This window comes from Diuraphis noxia, unplaced genomic scaffold, assembly GCF_037042655.1.
Source record: "Diuraphis noxia isolate RWA-SAM2 unplaced genomic scaffold, SU_Dnox_SAM2 contig0004, whole genome shotgun sequence".
Taxonomy (NCBI): domain Eukaryota; kingdom Metazoa; phylum Arthropoda; class Insecta; order Hemiptera; family Aphididae; genus Diuraphis; species Diuraphis noxia.
Genome location: NW_028301714.1, coordinates 45,568,434 through 45,591,768, shown reverse-complemented (window position 1 = coordinate 45,591,768; position 23,335 = coordinate 45,568,434). Strand labels below are relative to the sequence as shown.

The 23,335-nt window shown below is 29.4% G+C and overlaps 1 protein-coding gene across 3 annotated transcripts in view; it reads left to right on the top strand.

The window, feature by feature from the left end:
- Positions 1-17,448: 17,448 nt before the first annotated feature.
- LOC107167929 (protein tyrosine kinase 7) overlaps positions 17,449-23,335 on the top strand; it is a 139,358-nt gene continuing 133,471 nt past the window's right edge. For all 3 annotated transcript variants that reach the window (XM_089225671.1, XM_089225669.1, XM_089225670.1), the window contains exon 1: positions 17,449-17,864. The gene's annotated coding sequence lies outside the window, so the exon portion shown is untranslated. The remainder of the gene's footprint in view (positions 17,865-23,335) is intronic.

The following is a 23,335-nucleotide window of genomic DNA, read 5'->3' as shown; positions in this document are numbered from 1 at the left end:
AAAAAGTGTATTTAAACATTCGTTTCTCTGCAGAAGATCCACTGGAATGCAACTCGAGTCTAATAAGTTTAATCTGTAGGAAAACTTTCGTGTGTTTTGAATAAATCGGGGCACCCGACCATAAGATGACCACATGAAGTATGTATATTATAATATGGACTAAGAACGGAAACTTTGTTTGGCTATACAACTTTTAAGATTAAAAGCAACTTTTAATTAGAAAACTGATTGAAACGAACATTGAAGGATTTAAACAAAAACTTCAATTTCTAAGTACATTTTAAGGACCATTCATATTATTTAGTTTTTATTATCATATTTTTTTTTTTTTTTTTGTACAACAATCTTAATACGATTTATTTATCGAAGGTAATTTTTATAGTATTGTGACGACCCTCGTATACCACTTCTAACAATAAGAAAACATGACTCAGTGTCAGGGAGTCCCTGTTTAAAAAAAGAGGATTACTACGTATCGACCCCAAAGCTTCCTAAGGTATTTAGCCATTCACGAGGGGTAAAACGACCAGTTTTTTTTTTGTACACCCTACATGCTTCTATGTTGCATACGCGCGTGGGCTGAGCCGGTGGATTTTTAATCATAAAAGCGTCTGCCAGCTGCGACTTGCGTATATCCCATAATCCTGTATACTGCATTTCTGACGTCATATTTGGTTGATCGAGTTTTTTTCTCCGTTAGACCATAAACAGGCATTTCTTTTGAAAATAATAATAAAATATGTTTTCAGGAATTTGTATTATTTAAATGCAAACCTAAGGATCTCCCTTATACCCTCTCATCGTTGAATAATTGGGCGGTTATATTAATTTGACGTTTCAATAGTAAAAATATTTTTGCGGTAACGTTAGAGGAGATTTTTATTAAATATATTAATAATAAAAAACTGAAGGGGGAAGTATACATGTTTATTTATGAAAGGCATCTACTATGTTTATCAAAATAAATGAACGAAACTCGATGAAATTTTTTTTGAACAAATTACTGGTTACAGCAGGAACCCTCAGTAGGTATAGGTTTTCTGATTTCATTGTAGCCGGTGGTTAAAAATAATATATTATATTATTGTACCATATAAATGCATTAATCTCCATTTAGTCCCTTCGATGAGTTAGATTGAGGTGTCCTTCGTCATTGGAGCACAATAGAGGGTAGGATAAAAATAAAATAAAAACTAAAAAGAGTTTCTCTCATAAAGTCCCTCCGATGCAGCGTGTGTATGGTTTACAATGACTGAGCAAATTTTTTAAATAATTTTTTTCCCCACACCGGAATCGATAATTTGTATTTGACGTCGAGGGACGCCCCACATACCATGGGAGAGAGATTAGTAACAGTCGTGTAGAAAACAGAAGTCGAAATATTCTGAATGCATGAGAGCAGGTGAATAGCGCACGAATGGACTGCAGCCCCCCTATAGGCTATTAGGTAAAAAAATATAAATATAAAATTATGAAAGGCACAAAGAAGTGGATACAAAAAATAAAATACGTAACCATATATATATTATGTACATATAGACATACACGCGCATGTGCTCGCAGAATCGGTTTATTATTGTTGATAGGGCCCTTTTTCAAAGCCTCTATTGTGTACGCCAATATTACAGAAGAATCAAAAGAAGGGAAGTGATAGAGGCAGGGAAAAAGTCAACGAAAAATATCTTGTGACGGTGAAATGAAGGTGAGCAATATATATATATATAATATATATTATACATATATTTAGTTAAATATGTGCTTATATATATAGTAGCCTATACTGACAGTAAAGGAACTGAGGAATAAAAATTAATAATGTATATGCAAGAATGGTTTGTGTAGGAATATACGTATATAGAGGGGGAATGTAACTTATAGAATTGTTTGCAATTGTATGAGAAAACGTCAAGTGAAATACAATATACATATAGTTTCTTATATTTGACATTCTCAAATATATTATATTGGTGTTGTATTATATAAAATATCAGCTTTATAGGTAAAAGTATATAAATAATATTGCATTGTATTTACTAATATAATATTATATGTACCTACTGACAAATATTATTTGTCACTATAAAAACGCGTTATTCCGATACAAAATGGCGCTATTTCATAATATTCACAATTCAATTTCAGATTGTGTACAAGTGAAAAATCTATAGGTACCTACATGCAATATTAATATATTGATTTTATTTATAAACAGTGTATTTAAAAACAATTTAAATGTGAAATACCTACCCAAAATTAATAATTTACTCGTATAAAAATAATTATAATAGTATTATAAATATTAATTAGAGTTTAACGATTTCTAAAAATTCTGTGGAGTTTACAAAATGTATTTAAATTACATTAATAATAATATTATAGCTATTCTAATGCTCTCTAATTTAATATTGATTTTTATGATCGATGACAGTGCTTTTATCTGTGACCAATTATTCAAGTTTGTAACCTAACCCACAGGATTACACACAATTTATAGATATTTTATTTTAATATTATATGACAAATTATTATATCAAATAGCAAATAAATAAATAATAAAATATAAATAGGACTTAATAACATTTTATCATACACGTATATATTATTACACTTGAAAAGTTGAAACAAGTTTAGATGGATATGCTTTTAGAGATAAATAAACTACACATATTAGGTAATTATATAAATAATATTGATAAACATAATTAGCTATACCTTGGTATGTATGTGTGATATTAAAGTAAGTATTAAACTATTTTTGTTTTAACTTATAAAACTGTTTCATATTATAATAAAAAGATTCAGAATCCGTGGATTGGTGTCGGACGTAAAGCTTAATAATATACTTTAATAAAAAACGGACTAACACCTACAGTTATAAGCAAATACTTAGCAAAGTACGAGTACATATATTATATTAGTGACATGGGGAGTGGAGTTATTTCCGTTTTCACTTTTCAGGTCCCGATGTACCTAATATAAAATGTACCCACTAAAATTAACAGAATCTGATAACATTATCTCTCTTTCTGAAAATAATTTTAGAGAAAATATATAGTAAATTGGTATATGTTTTGGTATTATTGTTATGTATACAGTATACACTATACATAATACTGAACGTATTATGATTGCATGACGTTTGAAATAATAATCAAAAACTCACAGTCAATCATAAATATAAATTGAATAAAACAATAAAATTTTAAGTTCAACCAAGAAACATGAACTATAAAATCTCATGAAATGTAAAAGGTCCATTTAAAATTCGGATTATAAGAGAAAAAAATATATAAATGTGTTTTGTTGGTAGGATAATTTTAACGAAATATATATTTTATTTTATGCAAATTCGATTCTATACATATAGGTAGTATTTGAAAATAAATATTCATATGGATATTTAATATTATATAAATATTAATGTTTATTTAAATTTTTTTAACGTTGCTTAGTCAAATAAAAGTTTGCGTTTCGGAATAAAAAAGAAATAATAGTTTTATCGTTGTAGGTATATATGCAGATCTGCATGAGTTCCGTAAAAAATACCCCTTTGTGGAATTAATTTATCCAGTCGAGAGTATTTTTACAATATAACATATTTCATCAGTCGTAAATAATTTTAAGATAGATAGAATGAAATACGAATGTATTTGAAAAAAAAAGTTTCCATACTAGGTACTTAACGAATTCATTAAACTCGCTCTATAGTTTATGGCAATAACGAAAATATAAAATTTTAAGAATAGGTACTGCGCTCCGTCTAATATCGATTAGTTCAATTTTTTTTTCTGTTCGTTTATTTATAATATGCATGTATAATAATAATTATTATATAGTACAGACTATTCACCGTATAGTTTAATAGCTCAAACAATAAACTTTTTTCCACTCTTTGCGGCCACAGTCTAAATAATTATTATTACGGCCGTGTCCCGCCATTCAGCTATTGTGTTGTAATAAGAACGAGAGCGTATTTATCGGCTGGTGGTCGTATTATATTAAAAAAAAATATATTATAATATTATTATTTATATAGTCGCTGGGGACTCGTAGTCTTTAGGAATCGTGGCCGCCCCGTCGTCGTGTATGAACGGATATTTAAAAATAAACAGATGCGCAAACCGTTGTTTAACAATGTTTCAGTCATTAGTGTCATTAATGCGTGTAATACGGGCGAAGTGTGTATGGCGATATAATAGTATAATATCCATTTAATAATATTGTTGTTTTGATTACATGAGAATAATATTTTATTGTTATCAATACAGTTACAGTACAATATTAATTTAATAATGATAATATAACGTACAAAGAGACATCTGTTTATTTTTCAATCATTTTATTGTATGATACTGATTTTTATTTTTTATTTTAACAAGGTGTTATGTGAATCTTTAAACGGAAACGGTTTCAAAGGCGTTCTAGTCGACAATCGTCACAGGACCTGCAGTAGCCGCAGATATAGCCATAGAGACAAAAAAAAAAATAATCTCAAAAGCTCGAGAGGTGAAAGAATTATAAACGTTATCTATTGACCTGTGAATAAAACATGTATAATTGATGTCTTGGATGTGATAAATTTTAACTGCAGATAACTATTTTGGTTCAAATGGTTCAATGAAATAATACAAGCAGCTGGTAGGTATATGTGTACCTATAATAATATAGTGACATAAGAACTGCTTGTAAATAGTTATATAGCCTACCTATATATTTCGGTGGAAAACGGTTTTCTACTCCTGTGTGTAATGATATACTTTTACAGCGGGTAATTGCCGCCTTGCTCTTCATCCTTTGGAATTTCTCATAAGTTATTCACGGGGATACCTGTACCTGCGCACCGGGTGGCGTCGACTGAATTTAGCCCCGCGCGACTCAGCGAAATATTCGTCCGACAGTGAAACGAATCGCTTGGAAATTCGATATTCTCGAGTTTGGGTATGAAAAATTAATGTTTCCAAGTGCCTCGGAGACTGAAAACACAGTTTGAAATTATTTTGTAAATGTTTAATAAGACGTATTTTTGGACGGGCGTTACACACAGGCTTATATAGGTACGACTCTACGCAGTGTATGCAGCGACCGGTGAGAAACGATGACAGGGCGCCGTGCAATATTAAATATATACTATGTATATTATGTATATACACTGTAAGAACCGAAATTGTGTATGTATAATATTATAAAATAATATATTATGCTATTATGGTATATATGGGACGTGGGTAGTACGTTTTACCTGCAAGTGTACTACTGCAATAATAATATCATATACGCATACGTTGTATAATATATTTACGTATATCTCTGAGTATATATAACACTAAAAATTGTCTGTTTTTTTGGAATCGTTGTGATGTAAATATCTACAAACAGTGTATATATACTTTATAGATTTAGGTGTAGGTACCTACCATACAGTATATTATAGATACACAAGATAATTCGACTTACGTCTACACTACTCTGTGAACTACCCCCCCCCCCCACCCGCCACACTAAATATTCAGTAATCATAATATAGTGATCGAAATAAGAAATTAATTTAATATTTTATAACTCGTGTGGGTGAATAAGAAATAAGAATGTAATATACGTGTACCCGTGTATGTTTGTGTGTACACAAAGTTGCCAGTATTGTCTGTGCACGCTCATGTCTATATTATGTAATGCGTGCACCTACATCTATACTGTTTATTTTAATAGTTATACGTTCAATATTGTTCATACAAGTCTGTGAATAATTAATGATTAACGCCAAATTATCTTACATGAACTTGTTTTCGCATACCTAACTATTAGTTTTATAGCTAAAAACAGACAACTAATAATAGACGATGATCTTTCATTTTTCGTCCAGTGCTTGCGCTGTGGCCCACTGCCCCGCGGCTGGTGTCTCATTCTCGGTTTATATTAAAAACTGCTTATTGTTTCATAAATATAAGGCGATGTGACGAATCGTTATATCGTTATATCACAGAAAACGGAGAGATTCGTACCGCAAAAATTGGATCTTCCTGAATTGAAGGCCGATATTTCTTGGAAAAAAAGTTTCCAACTTACGTCTTTTTATTGTGACATGGCCAAGGCGGTGTATAATCTTATGTTTCTGAGAGAGTTTCCACTCGAGATAAAGCATCGGCCATGTTGTTTTGTTTGCCTGGGACGTTAGTACAGCGAATCGTAAGATAAAATCCCGGTGTCAAAGTTTACGTGATGAACACTTATCGCCTCTCTGGAAATACTGGAACACATAGCTAGGTGGTGGTCTTGTGCAAAGATCATAAAATGGCATGATTCCACTATGTGTCAACAATTTCTTGCAGCAAGGCAGATAGTATAAGAGTTTCCATCATGGGCTCTATATTTGGTCTCGATTACTGAAAGCTTCTCCGATTAACAAAATATATTTATAAAATTATATACAATTTAATTAGAATTTGACACGCACCCATTACTGTTCTACGCTCAATGAAGAGGTACCTACATTAAAGGGGTAAATTAGTAGATTGGGTTAGTTATTTTGGAATACCTTAAGTACCTATATCTCTATTCTAATATAACATAATAGTACATAATAATATACATTTTTTATTTCAAAAATATCTTATGAATTATATGATATTCCATATGCATGATATTTAATTATAAATAATTTGAAAAAAAATCCGGAGGAGGGTCAATGGCCCATTCACAAGCGTCCTACATAAGCGCCCTGATTGCTATAAGGTTATCTTCTCGATTACGTATGCAATATTTCCGTGCGTGTCATCGCCATTACTATTATTTATTAAACAAATTATAAACGGACATTATATTTATCGTTCTACGAAAACGGAAAAAAATCGCATATAATTTATATTCCAATAGCTCATCCGCTAAACCGGTGACGTGGTTAATGGTCGTACCTCTACACGACATATATAGGTATACTTTACCTACACATTACACATCGTAATACTAATATAAATAAATAGTAAATTACCGAGCACGTGTATTATACCAGTTTCGTACATTTATACCATTCCAGTCGTTAAGTATGGATCATAGATCGTCATTTTATATGAAAATGTATTACTGCTCAATGAGTATAATATTAAAAATAAACACTTTCGTAATAATAATAATAATAAATAATAATTATGTATTATATGTAATTACATGATTTGCTTTCTGTGGCACGTCCGCTACAAGGAAATTGCAATCATTCACTGGCGTCATAATATACGAGTACAATATAATAATGTAAATACATATAAATATATAATACAATATAATTTATTACATATAGTTCGAGTATCAGTTAGTATCAGACTCTTAAAAACCGGTTTTAAAATATGGAGTAGTTATCAATAGATAACCAGGGTAGTTGCCAATAATATTATCAGTGTTTATATTATTGTATTTTATTATAACGATTTTTAAGTATTTTTTTTACGTATTAACGTGTATTGTGTATAATTTCATTTATCATCGGGCAATTACAATTCTAAAGGCTAGGTACCTTATAAAAATGGAAAAAAAATATCTATAGTAAAAATATTATAATATACTAAATATTATATTTTATTATGTACAGAACCTATACGTCTCGAGCAAGCTTACGAAATACCTTTTTCATTCTTCATATACGTTTTCCATCAGGTCTGTAACATTAGCACCACTATTTTCGTTTATAAAAAAATAAAATAAAATGTTTATAGGTAGGTATAATATTTACAGGCTATTATATTTATTTTTATAAAATCGTATTCTAATATATTTTTCAAGAATAATTTCTTATACAAATTTCTTTTTGAAAATCAAACATTTATACAAATAATTCGGTACTCAAAATGAAAAAAAAAAAATATTTAGGTAGAAAGAAAAAGTAAAAGTTATCAGTAATAATGAATTGCTTATATCTTCTTAACCTATGTAGTATATATAGGTAAACTAACTTTCGGTAGTAAATTTCAGGAAAAAAGTTTATGTAAATAATTTTAATATAATATAAATATAATTATGCAGGTATACCATATAACTAATTGTAGTCAGTTAATTTTTAAAGTTTTTGACAAACAATTGTAGTAGCTAATATCGAATTTGGGCAAAACTGTAGATCTGTAGGTACTATATGAACTAAAAGATTTCCTGATAAAAAAAGAAACATTAAATGAAACGAATTTATCTCTCTCGTGGTCTATTTGTTTGTATCTACCAGTTCCATCAGCAGAACAACTACAACAGTCGTTCGAAGACATATTATTATTATATGTACGACGTATCGGTGAAATGTGCGTAGGCCGAGACCGGTCGTGGCACCATTCATTTCATCGTTATCGCCGCCGTGTGTCATATTGTCACTAGTCACAACATTACGTTCACCGCCGCCGTATTTGATTTGATCGGTTCGTAGCTCGCCAACAACTAAAAACTAGTAATAAGTTGAGACTTGAATGTCAACTAAACCATAATGCTGCACTAAAAATCTGACGAAATAATCAAATATGATAATTTTATTAAATTTAATATTTATTACTACAGCTAGTACTATTAATTATTATAGAGACTAGTGTAACACAATGTCGCAACCATTGGCAGAACCATCGAAATTAGTACAGACTATTATGTGGCTGCAATCCTAAAAGTTATGAACGCAAATGAAAAATGTTCAATAGTCAAACTAATAGGTACCAACGATTTTTGTACCTACCGCTGTTTTAAGTGTCGTCAGCTGTTATGCAACTGGTTTGTGAACTCAAGATGTAGGTAATATGAAGGTATGTTGACTTGTAATGTAATATTATCAATATAATGTTCTCAAATTAAAATTATAATGTCACTTGTCAACATTTTGGAGTGCAGATTGAAGATGTACCCGAAGCAGATTGAAAAACTTGGTTTTTTTTGTGTGTGTGTTTTTGTTTTTTAAAATCCTGTATATCGTACAGTAAAATATTCATATTCGCAACGTTTTAAGGGTGTTTTTTGTATAAGGTATAAAACGTTTTAGTTCTGATTATATGGAGGTATTTATAATTTATATATTCTGATATATTATATTTTATGTGAACTGTTTTTGCGTCTAATGGTATATGAACTATTTTTTGGCAATTCAGACAAAAATATTAATTTAGCACAATCTTGACTTGGTTGACGTTAAATATTATTGATCATAGAACTATAAAACTATTTTATATTAAAAATATGATTGAGTGTAAATGTAGCTACGTTTCTTTTAGGACTAATAAAAGTTAATTTCATTTTTCACTGCACATAATAGATAGTATTTAAGGGAACTTAAGTGGAATATAAAAGGTTGAATTATTAATCATATGTACTAGTATTGTGTTAATGTTTAATAATTATATATATAGAGGAGGCGATAATATAATATGGGTCCCCTCTGTCGGGGTTATTCAAACACTTATATGTTTATAGGGTTGGAAGTTAAACTATTGACAGAACATTAAATTTTTTAGCTGGCAGATGCCTCCCTAAACATTTTAAAATTGAGCTAGAAAATAAAAATCTACCTGTTGAATATTTTGATCCTCTGCACATCATGAACAAGATCGTAGAAGTATTCTATGTATAATATTATGATAGTCGCAGTTCAAAAAATAACCACTACCCGACTTTTTAATGGATTAAACAAAAACCTAGTCGGGTCAGCTGACAGGCGACCGCGAGGTTCTATATCATATTATTATACGCGAATTCGATATACCAGCCGGGTTAGGTCAAATTGGCGACAGTCTGGCACTAAGTCACTAACACTATATAGTTTAAATTATACATATACACTATTATAGTATATAATATTATTATGGGCGTATACGGGAGCCGACAAATAATATGCACGCACGTTTACATTCGCATACATTTTTTATTTTCTGTCACAACCTTAGTTTGGTCGACAGACGAGGTGTGTCATTGAAATTTGTAAGTGTGTGTGTAAAACGCGTATAGTATAAACACGTCCACCATCGCCGTTTTAATGGCTACGCTGCCGATTGTGTGTTTTTTTCGACAAATCTCAAGCGAGCTTTTACACTCGAATACTTAAAAAATCGTTAAAACCATATTACTTTACACACGCGTTGTTCTTGTCGCATGTTTTATTGTTTTTTCGTATAGGTAAAAATAAATATAAATACAATCTTAATTCTCTATGTGGTAGTTACTACCACGTATAATAAATTTTAATAAAATAGCAATCGCACTTTGAAAACTAATTACAAAAATTGTTTACATTATAATAACAAAATAAAAACGATCGTAAGTCATACATTTTTTTTTATGATGTAAATGCCTATAGAGAAATTATCTGTTTCCAATTGCATGCAGTGATAAAGGATTCACATAGTAAAATATATACCTACACACATAGGACATAGGTACATATTATATTGTACGTTATGGTCAAGTGTCTGGAATGCAGCAGTGGGAGTATTTATAAGTTGATAATATATTTTATGTGACAGTATGAAACATTTGTAAATCGTAACTAATATTATGTTTTCTAAAGAAATTATTTTATTTTGCATTATAACATAATGCACGTAATAGTCGCATACTAAATAAACTACTTTATGTTGATGTTAATTTTTGTATTAGTCAAGTGGTTACTGACTTGAAATATGTGTATACATTTAAATATATGTTATAGAATAACAATACACGTTTGTATAACTTGTTGATTGCAGATGAAATATTTTGTTCTTTGTATTAATATTTTTTTTCGCATTCGTTATATTATACTTTGAATAAACTAAACACAAGTAGCGATTATAATTTTAGTAATAATATTATATTCAACAGAAACCGGTTAGCGTTTTTGCGTTTGGCATTATATTTTATTTTGTGCATTTATACCTCCCTTTTTATCCTATATATTATATAAACAATATAAATTTGTTTTTAAGAAGTCATAAAAATTACAAAATATAATTTTATAGTGAATTTATCCATTGTATATTATATAATATGCATTTACACCATTTTATTTTATACTATAAAAGTTATTTTTATAATATTGATGTGCCAATAGTTTTATAAAATTATTAATATTGCATATCAGTGATAACAGTACCTATTGTATTAAAATGTTACTAAAATATCCTAAAGATATATATTTTAAGCAGTCACATTCACTGTTCAAATACCTAATACGAGTAGTATGCATCCTTTGCGTTGTTTTTTCGTATGCAATAATATATATATATATATATTATATATACGTTCATTGTACATACGAATTTACTATTATTCATAATATTCATTTCTATTTGTAGAAAAGATCTACTTTTTCACGTAATACATACGTGATATTATATTTTCGTCCATAACCATATAATACAGTGTAGAGTGTATACATATACATACATAAAGTAATATTTTTGCTCTCGCGCCGATTATTAATTCATGTACTCCCGCGTACGGCGTTGTTCACGACGTTCTCATTTCTTGTAGTCATTCTTACCGGTAATGCCACATTATTATATAACTGTACATATTTTTTGAGATTTCATTCATTATTTATACGCACGTGATTCTTGTTTACACGACGAATACTTTAGCTGCACTATACATCAGTATGTAAATATTATATTATACCTAATAATAATATTATATAATGTATTGTACTCATAGTAAATAATAAGAAGTATGGTTAATTATTAATTAATAATTATTAACAATGATATGAGTAATAATAATGAAAAACACAATAATTTGGAATAACTTTGTTTTTTAACTTGGAAAACGCGTCGTGGTATACAATATACGACATCTTTGTGTTTGCGAGGCTGCTAAAAAGAGCTAATGATATTTTTTTTCATAGCGTTAAAAATATAGAGAGGAGTAGAGAACTGCAATCGTCTTCTTTTCGACGACGGGGTGTGACGGAGATTTCGTTACGTTTGCGAAACTGGCAGATATTACATCGTTATAATATATAGGTAAAGGTACGTCGGGGACAACACACACACACAAATACACATGACGCATAATATTCCGTAATATTTCTACTCGAAAGGCGCAAATGGGGGACCTGGTCCGGTGTGTCTGCATAGGTTCTTTAAATATAGTTGCGAAATATTTCCATTTCAATGGGAATTATGCGGTCCACCGAGCAGCCGTCTCGTGCGTCAATAACAATATTGTACTTCAGCGATAACGACTGCCACGCATAATATTTTATTTTGTCTGTTTATTATAATATTTATAATATAGCTCATGTGCAGTCCGTACGGGCGAGGCGAATTGTCAAAAGTTTTGAATACCTACACCAAAGCATCACCGAACTCAGTTATTAACCATGAAAAGGGCATCTTAAAAAATCGGGTTACCTAGGTGCCATTTTTTTTGTATATACGTCATTTGTACCGTAATAAGTGATTTTAATACATAAACTTTAATGAGTATAATAATATATATTTATGCGTGCAAATACAAGTTTCTTGGGTGAAAAAGGCTTATAAATAAGTAAGTATTTTAATATTTGAGTGCCCTAATATTTTCTTTCCGTACACCACAAGTACACCCTAGCGACGAACAACACTGTAATAAGTAATGTAATAAGTGAATCGGGTTTCGTCTATAATACCAGATTAATATTGTATAGAGATTACAATGCAATATAATATATAATATTCGAAAGCGGTCTTATAATAATGCACGTATACACACACATATATATAATGTATATGTTCATAATGACTAATAAGATTATTATTCGATTGTCAAAACCATCACACAACACCAATAACGATAATAAAATCAAACGACCGTCGTGTCATCGTGCAGAATGAATGTAGAGAATAAAAATAATATTATTAAATTACGAATTAGGTGCCTGCGAACCGAGTCTCGCGCAGGGACGATGACCGTCGGATTTATGAACAAACCTATATTATATATTATTATTATTATTATCGTTTGTGCTTTGTGCTGTGTATGCGATTCCGTGGCATTAGACAGAGATTGTAACCTACCTATATAATGCTGTGGTTTTGGTTTTTTTTTTTACGCGTAGACCAATAACGTCCAACTTTACTCGTTATCATTATTATATTATTGCGTGTATTTCTTAATGCCCACACACAAAGTTGAATCACAATAAAACTTGTGTTCGAATTGCGGCCCAGCAATTCATTTCTGCATGTCGCATTCGGCTAATCGACCGTTAAGAATAACGGAGTAACGGACTGCATCGTGTTTATATATATGTATATAATATACACTGATCGTGTGTGCGTGTGTGTGAACGTGCAACTGCCAGTGCCAGGGACCGCTGTCAAATGCCGGTTTTAAAGGCAGCCTTTGATACATTTTTATCGCAAAAACCTCTCTCTCTCTCTCTTTCTCTCTCCATAACCACACATTCTGGTCTCCCTACACCACCACGGCGCGTAATCCCATTGCAGCTACTTTTGGGCTGTTCTTTACGACACCCCCGCTGCCTCAAAAACTACCTCCCTATACAATATCAATATATATATATATATATATATATACGCATAGGTAGACGCACGCATATAAACCTATAGTGAGCTTTTTACTGACGTACATCACTGTTTAGCGCACAAATCGCTCGGCCCTCAAACATATAGCAAAACGGTTGGATTTCCACTTAACACACAACCATTTCGACTGCATTTTTTTTCACGTTTACACTGTTTTGTGTATAATATACATAACTTCAAAGTCGGAGTGTTTAATTTTTTTTTTTTTATTCCTCCCCGCCGAAATGCATACATATTATATATATTATATATATATATATATATCAAACGCAAGTATTTTATTTACCTAAATGCATAGTATATACCTATATAATATAATATGTGATGAGATGTTATATTATATACAGGTACCTTCTACCTTAAATTGATCTTATGCATTAGTAGGCACACTTGTAAAATATTTGTATGAATTATGCATACTGCATCATTTCGTTGTTTTGTACCTATTAATGTATACATATTTTAAGTAAATTACTACTAGATTATGAGATACTGTACGAATATAGCTAATTTATTAAGTTATAATGATTGATTTATTTCTTTTATAAGGTTTTAACATTGCAAACTTTCAAAATCACCATATGATGGCATGGACTTTCAAATGTAGGTATAATTACATTAATATTGAACTTTTTATCTAATTTTTATAAATGCTGGTTAATCAATCATCTAAATATGTATTGTATATTTATATCAGATGCATTATAGATAATAATAGTGATTCCTAATAGGTATCGGACTCTTTTGATGTACCTACCGACAACATTAATGCAGAGTGATAATAATACATTTGTATGAGGTCAGTATTTTAATTTTAACTAGGTATTATGTGTTTATATTTAACATTTTTTATAACTTTGTTGAATTACTACGTTTATTAGATACAAATTCAATTAACCTATATTCAATGTTAGGTATCACTCATTTATTTTCTTTGAGATCATGAACAGCGTACCATAATCTTGTTAAATATATAGAGGAAGCACAATAACTAGTGTTCAACCTGTTAACAAATATTATGAATGTAAATAACATTTTAAAAAAAGTGTCAGAAAAATACATTGTTAAACTTTAAAAAAGACGATACTTTGGTTTTTGATTGATTAACAATTTTAAAATGACTAACTCAAGTCAAAATATATATTAAACGTTTAAATAAAATAATAAAATTACATTTAGGCCTCTTTATGTACGTATAAGAAGATTAAAAATGCTACTCATATTGTATAAGTAACATTTATTTTAATTGCAGTAGGTATCTATAATATAATCGATAAGTTGTTTATGTTAAATAATAATAATAATAAAAATAATAAATGGGTATAATTAACAAAATAGCTTTTCGTGTAAAATATAATAGTTACTCTATACGTATTTAAATAATTACTTCTTCACAAAGATATTTTCTAGGATAAACTTATCAACTTAATTTCTTTTATTGGCGGGTCAACAAGTCAACAATGATGATGTTAGAATTTTTATGTTTATTATCACTGAAATTAATTTCACTCGTTATTCAAAAACTATTAAATATGCTATAGATAAATAGCTGATGCAGATAGGTTATATTTGTAGAAGATTGTATTAAACTATTTTAGAGTATAGTAATGCATTAACAATGTTAAAGTATATATTATTACTATAATATATATGACTGATGACGGAGTAGCCGAGTGAAATATTGGCGTAAGTGCCGATGTCGTAACTTCGACAGTTCAAAACGGTCACGTGAGGTAATTGTTTTTAAAAATTTAAAAATATAAATTAACACCAATAAGTATAGTAAAATATTATAATATTATGATTTAAATTAATCGTACAAAACTATAGTATCTGCCAAAACATATAGTTTTAGAACAAATATTACTTATTTTCAGTTTATTTCTAAAACCACAATTCGTGTGTTGGGTCATGGGTCGATCGTGGTCGTGATCGTGATCGTGGTCATTTTGAATGCATTTAGGTATAGTATTCAGTTGTGTCCCGTATTTTGTCCATTCCATGAATAAAATTAGTAACATATAGTAAATCTCAATCTTTTTTGGATTATATTTTATACCATTCCATTTATAATTCAATTTTTAATAAGCACTTTTTAATAGTTAAACTAAAGTTCACTGTAAAAATAGCTGGAATGAACTAAACTAAATTCACCAATCAATACCACATTTGGAGTGCACTTATATTTTTATGTGTGGAAAAACATTTAAAACATTGAACTTATATCGATAACATACCATAATATTATATTATTACCGATTTCTTATCCGTTTTCGATAAAATCATTATCGACTGATGGCGTATCGGGAAAATTGAAACTTATTAGACTTAATAATTTTTCTGCGAACCGAAGCGTCGGAAAACTAGAATAACTTGACTGTCAGCGAAAAGGGAATCTTTTAAAAATATTTTAAAACTGGTATATTTGTAGGCAAACAGAGTTTTCGGCGAATTGGAATTCGGCAAAGTGGCGATGATACAATCGGTAACAAATAAAATTGTGTAAAGTTATCATGCTGGTATCATACCACACATTTTTAGCTGTAATTACATTTGTATCATTACATGATGGTAATTATCTCAAAATGTTTGTTATGGAATATATTTATAGTCGTATAGCTATAGATGCAGTTTTGGTGATTTCAGTACAACAATGATGAGCAACAGGATTATGTAGTATAATTTTATAACATAATAAATATTATAAGTACAAAAGTATGAAAGTACCTAAAAACCTTTTTAACAGAGCTGTTTTATTCTTCCATAAAATTGAGAATTATTTTAATATTTTTTGATAGTAAACTAATTATTTTATATAATTGCGAATTATTATTAAATATTGGCTTTAATATTATATAGTGGTATGTTTTTCCACTACCAAGAGCGTAGGAAATCCCCTCGCCCATAACTAACAAATATATTAATATATTAATATTTAACGAAATTTTAAATTGGGTTAAAAATTAAAAATACACTGATATTACCTCTCACTCCTGATAACATTTTTAGCAACGACCTTGTCCATCTCTGTACAGTTTGGGCAAATAAATAGTATGATTCATCGCACAGATATTTGTATTGGTTGATGAAGAGTAGTTTGATAATTCAATAATTGTATTTATAGTATTATTGTGTTATAAATTATAATTATGTAACATAGTAGATAATATTAACATAATCGTGCTTTGGTTTTTAGGATATGTTTTTTTGTTTCTTACGTTTTATTATAGAATCAACAAGTTTCATTTAGAAGGCATGAAAAAAAATAGTTTTATATCATTTCGGTAGATTTAAAAACCTTTTAGTTCTCTGTATATTTTTTTAATAACACGTGTCGCCGTGTCGGCATTTTTCTATGATGGCGACTTACATAATATTAATATTATAGATCATAAAAAATTAAGCTTGAATGTATAAAAAAGTAGTTTTTCAAACCAACATAGATTTATACCTATTACCTATTATGATCGAATTAGTTTCGAACCTATGAGTTGATGAGTCTAGATAGTATACATATATACCTAATATTATATAGGGTGCAGAACTGCAGAATTTACGATAATAATAGTATACTATAATAATAATAATAATTATTTATTATTATCGCATATCGATCTATTTGGTTTAGTTTTTTTAATTTATATTCAGCGGGTAGGCAACATATATAAAAAAAAAATGTATTTAACATCACATACCAAGTGTTGTTTTTCTCGTCCGTCGCATATGCCTATAATATTAGTGGATCGCGTTTGCGTATAATAATATTATTATAATATATATTTGGATTATTTGACGCGATATTCGCCCGTTGCCGCCGCCGCCGTCGCCGTAATCCACCGAGGCCGACCGGCAACGCCCCCAAGTGTCGGCCGTACAAGACCGCCGCGCCGTCGGAGCATATGGTACCGGTGTACGATCGGGGCGCGCGCGAACAGACTATTAGTTCGTGTTTGACGTCGGTGTAGCGATCGTGTTCCGATGCGCGTTTTCCGTTTGGTTGTTTTTGTCATCATTTTCGTTTTGCGTAAATAATTTTTAATCACCTCGTCGCGTAAATGCGTATCTTTTTAATCATTTTAAATGTTTTGATTTTTTAAACGATTGAACGGCATTTTTTAATATCATCCTTTTAATACGGTTTTTATTGTTTTGTTGTTAAAACGTTATTTTTTTTTTCACGCGACGTGTGTTTATTATTTTAATTGGCACGTGTGTGTACCTATACACAGGGCAAAACTATTTCACTTTATGAGTGCAACTGCGAGTATGATAAAAGGTCGTCCAGAGTAACAGTGAACCTCGTGAAGTCCGCAGTTTTGTTTAGTGTCTTTGTTGAAAAAGTTACGGCGAATCGTAAGTGAATTAAATCATAATTAATATGCGCCAATCGGTAACTATACATACATATAAAATTTATACGTACCGGGATACCGGGATATCATTATGACATTATTATTGCTATTATTGCTGCTGTTGTAGTACCTCGTTAGGAACGTCTTTGGCGAAAAAAAAATTGTTAACGATACCCACGTACCTACACAATAAGGATCATCGCAACTGGAAGTAATAAATTAATATTTAATGCGGCCGTCGGTTAGGTCCTATCCGCAGGCTTCATGAATTTTTATAGTTATCAAAAAGACGTTTCGTACAGTTTTAACGATTCTATTATTAATGTCCGGCCGCGTGCGTTTCAATTCATTATTTTTTTTTTGCTCCCCCGACCGTCCGTCATTATACTTCTCATTCGGCAATCGTTGCGTGCGCGCAATTCCAAATGAATTCGTCCACTTCGGATGGGTGGCGGCGGAGGAACATACATTAATATTATTACTCTCGCCAGTATTACACGTACCTATATCCTATACACATTATGTACCTACATGATTACCTATATATATATATGATTTATAAATATATCCTATAAATACATAACTTCTGACTTTCGTGGCGCGTGTATGAAATGACACAATCACACGGCGGGTAAATATAATATGGTTAATATACCCGTGTGTGGAACAATGAAAGAGAAATAGTCGTGTGTAAAAAAAAAATAAAAAATAGATTAACCCGGTAACAGAATATGCACTGAAGCCGTACGATTTTTTTATTATTTTACCGATATGCGCATCCTGTGTGCTGCAACTTATTCCGATAGTGGAAGACGGACAAAAATCAATACCTATACCTATCTCGAAGCACTTCAACTCATCGATGATTATCTACGGGTTTTGTTGTTTTTTTTTAATTTTACGTATCGGCGGCGGGGACGTAAACGGCCGTGTAAACTCTTGTTGTTCTAATCCCCTCGCGTTGATTTCAGGCATTTCAGCTTGTAATCGATTCGAAAACATCCGCGGATAACATCTCGACGACATCACCTACCTATATAATAAATATATCGCAGTATCACACGATTCACGCGACACATGGACACGTGGTATTATTATTATTACTATTATTTCGGTACAGAGTAAACGTTCTTCACTTCGTAGGTATAATAACATTCTGTTCTTCGAAAAACTTGGTATCGCGCGTTTAATATTTTATTGTTCTGACAATTCCCAAACTATAAATATTACTAGCTTATTCCTGATTATTTTCCTAAAATTATTTATCGCACGGTTTTCCATCACGGACGTCGCCTATAAAAGGTGTTATTTTAAATTTCGACAAAAGAATATAATATAATATAACCCTTGATATTATTGTTTGACGTCAAATCGTACTTGGTAAGCATTTAGTAGGTATTAGTATAGTGTTTAGGTATTAGGTAACATTACAGTATTTTTAGGTGTACATTGCAGTATAATATGTAGGAGGTACCCATAATATTATAAAATTATGGTCTCTACATTTTTATATTTTTGTTACTTATCGAATTTCAAATTCCTGATAAAATAACTTCGGAAACCACCCAACGTCTGCCTCGGCGAGTAGATGTTTATTCAGGATCGGAATTATAGGTACCTATATATTAGGTATGTATTATGCACATATTGTATTACTACCTATCGTCAGTATGTGAATTGTGTTAGTAATTTATTGGATTTTCAATAATTTGTTTCATCTTGGTTTTGTTCATGACTCCCTTATTTAAACATTTACATAGATACCAGCAATGCTATCATACTTATCTAATATACTGTTGTTTGTAGTTTATCACCGAGACAGTTAAAATAGTATTATATTCAATACCTATATATAATCTTTTTTTTTTTTTTACGAACCTGATATTCTTTCTAGCGTTGTTTAAAATATTATTTAAAGATATTTTCGTATGAATATTATGGACAAATAACCGAATTTACTGAAGACGAGCATTAATATTCATAATACATATAGCTTAATCCTTGACATTATTTTTAATAATTATAATTGTTATCAATTTATCATTTAATGGACAAATTATGTATTAATATATTATTTACAATTAAATAAGTATAGATAACTAAAAATTGCTGGACAACTGTTATTAAAATGTTTATCTAAGGTCAGTTAAAATTAAAATTTAAAAACAAGTATAAAAAAAAGCATTAAATATTATAACTTAAATTTGTTTTTTGCTATAAGACATCGCTGTTAAATACATTGATTTTTTTTAAAACTCTCAATTCTTTAAATACAAAGTTACAAAAAAAAAAAATAATAATAATTAAAATGTAAGTACCTAATTTTTTGTTTAACATCCTGATTATAAGAATAATTATATAATTATAAATAATATCATATACTAATTTAATCATACATATATTTGCAATCAACGTAACCATTGTCTGTCTTTGCGTGTTATGTTGGTGCTGAATTTTAAATGTGATGGTCGTGATCGATTGCTTATAATATTTTGAAAACTGATAAATAAAAATTAAACAGGCAATTTATAAACTGACACTAGGTTCAAATCTTGCGGATATACGAATGAATGATAATGTCTGGACGTGACAATATACCTAGTGTATATGTATAAATTATGATACTATAAATTAAAGTAACTACTAGATGGTATCTTATTCCTTAAAATATTCAAATAACAATATTTGTATTTAACTGATTTGAATTTGTAATAATAACGCTAGATACCCTTTCCCGTTCACAGTGAGTACATTATTACTCTATAGTCAAAGGATTTAAGGTTTTTATCAACAAAATTCTAAAGCATAAAAAAATTCACCAATAGCTTTCAAAGGGGCTTTCAATATTGCAAAGCTTTCTTTGTCAATATTAAAATCTGGCCAGACGAAGCTTTGAATATGAATTGAGGTAGGAGTGTTCTGTTGTAGAGGGAATGTAATCATGATAGGTATAGGAATTTAGATAGTCATAAATTATGGTGTCTTATAATAAAAACATTTAATTGAAAAATGTTTTTTTTTTTTTTTAAATGAACGTTACATTATACAATGTATAACTATGCAAAAAATTAACTTTAATATGATAAATAAATATTATGTGTATGTATACCGAATACCTATACCTATATGGCTATAAGTGAATGTAATAACTTATAATATATTCAATAGCTTCAAAAGTTCTTAAGTGTTATCGTTGTCCGGGAGAAATAATTTTCTTGGTATTAAATATTAATAATTATATATTATATGTACAATGTATAATATGCATTATAGTCTCCGTTAAAATAAAGATATGAATTACATTCCTATAAATATGTTGAAATCTATTTTCATCGTCATCAATTGCTTAAGTTTCGCATTTATTTATCAAAATGTGTGTACAAGTTTAAGTTTATACATAAAATATTGTGTACACATATTAGTATGTTTATATATGGTATACCTATCTCATATTATATAGTATAATATAGAATTTAAGTATTATTTATTATATATTCGATAGCGTGTTTAACGCTAAATACAATTATGATCTCAGGGGCAAATTTGTTTTTATTTTTGAAGGAAATCAGTCTATTTAATACAGATTAGACTTGTTCGGATTGTAACCCTAAGCAAATAATATTTCTGCTTTTAGGAATCCAAGATAAGTGACCGTTATCAAATATCACAGCCCACGTCAATTTATTATTTTCTCATACCTCAGCTAAGATAAATAAAATTTTATATGCTGTTGAGTCAGGCGTGGTCAGTCAAAATTTGATAATATCCGTATATACCTTCAAATTACAACACAAAGAATAGGCGTAAAGAATTATTGTTATTTCTTCCCTAAAAAACAATAATTTAATATTTTTATTAGAATATATATTTTCTCTACATGTTTACCATATATCAGTATTTTATCTAGATTGAAAAAAGGGGAATTTTTCCATTTCCTCGATAGTTTATGGTTAATTGCACAAGAAAACTACCAAAACATGTTGTTTGTGATTTGAACTGATCTCCAACTGCAAGTCGTTTTTTGACTTTATTTTTGAAATATGTAAGTTTTTAAATTAACATCAAAATCAGTCTATATCTTTATGGAAAAGTGATCGCAGTGATACGAGTGACCTACACTAACGTTCACTATATCTTGTCCGGTTATTTTCTGATACTATTATAATCTTGAAAGAATATTGACTTTTATAGTTTTATTAATTTAAAAAACTATATACTGTAGCATAAATCATGAATAATATTATTACAAATTATATATAGGTAAAATGTTATGTTTAAAATTAGAATTATTTCTTCAACAATTAACATTATTAGTAAATAGTGTGCTGTTTAATTTTACCTGAATAGCTCATTATAATTTATGAATGAAAACGTTTTCAAACATATTTCTATTATTTTGACATTAAATTTTGAATTTAACGCTGGTATAGTGGTATAGTGTCCTGCTCACTATCGTATAAAATTAGGTTCTATTGAAGTTGTTATTCATTTTATAACAAAAAAATAATAGCTATCGTTATTTTTAGGTGTAGGCAGAGTTCAATATATATGTCTTTAAAAGTTCTACCTATGTTAATTAGTTTTTTTTTTTGTCATTCTGAGTTTAAAAAAAAACGATTGACGAGCCTTTAATTTTATAAATATTTAAAAATGACATTGAAAATGTGTTTTAAGTAGGTATTTAGTATGATTATAATAAAATGTGTTAATTGTCAAGCATAAAGTTGACGAATTTCTGAATTAATTTACACAAATAAGTCTATATCATTATCGTAACTATACTTATAATATTATGATAAAAGTTACTAATTGACATGGTACAAATAAAACCAACGTATTCAAAATGTGTTTTACATAATATAAAATAATATTTTTTTCTTGTTAATGTGAATAATTTTTATATTTTTATAAAATAACTATTTTAAAGAATATGAATATTTTGATACAATAAAACTAAATATTTGATTTAATACCTACTTGATAATATTTTAGATTTAAAAATCACAATTTTTTTTATTATTTGTAATCATTTGAAGTGGGAATAACTCGTAGTCCTTGTTGGATAACTTAGTTGACTATATAATATAGTCTACAAGCAATTAATAGAGTGATTAAAATTTACAAGTCTATTAGTAGATAAATTCATGACAAATCTACCTGTAGTACCTAACATCTATTCTGTAAAAAACTGTTTCTTCTCAACTATGGCAATAACTGTTCTTAAGTATAGTGTTTATTTAATTCTTTTCCGTCCACTTTATTGTTTTTTTTTTCAAGATGTCGGTATAGAGCTATTTAAAAGTGATATTTATAATGCTTAATTATAGTTAATATTATTGTTTAAACTCGAAGATCCGGTGGATATTTTTCATTGACGTACATGAATTATTTATGTCGCGTACGTTTCTATCTGTAGAATTAGACCATCTCAATTGAACAATTACATAAGTGCCATACGGTGATATATATAAT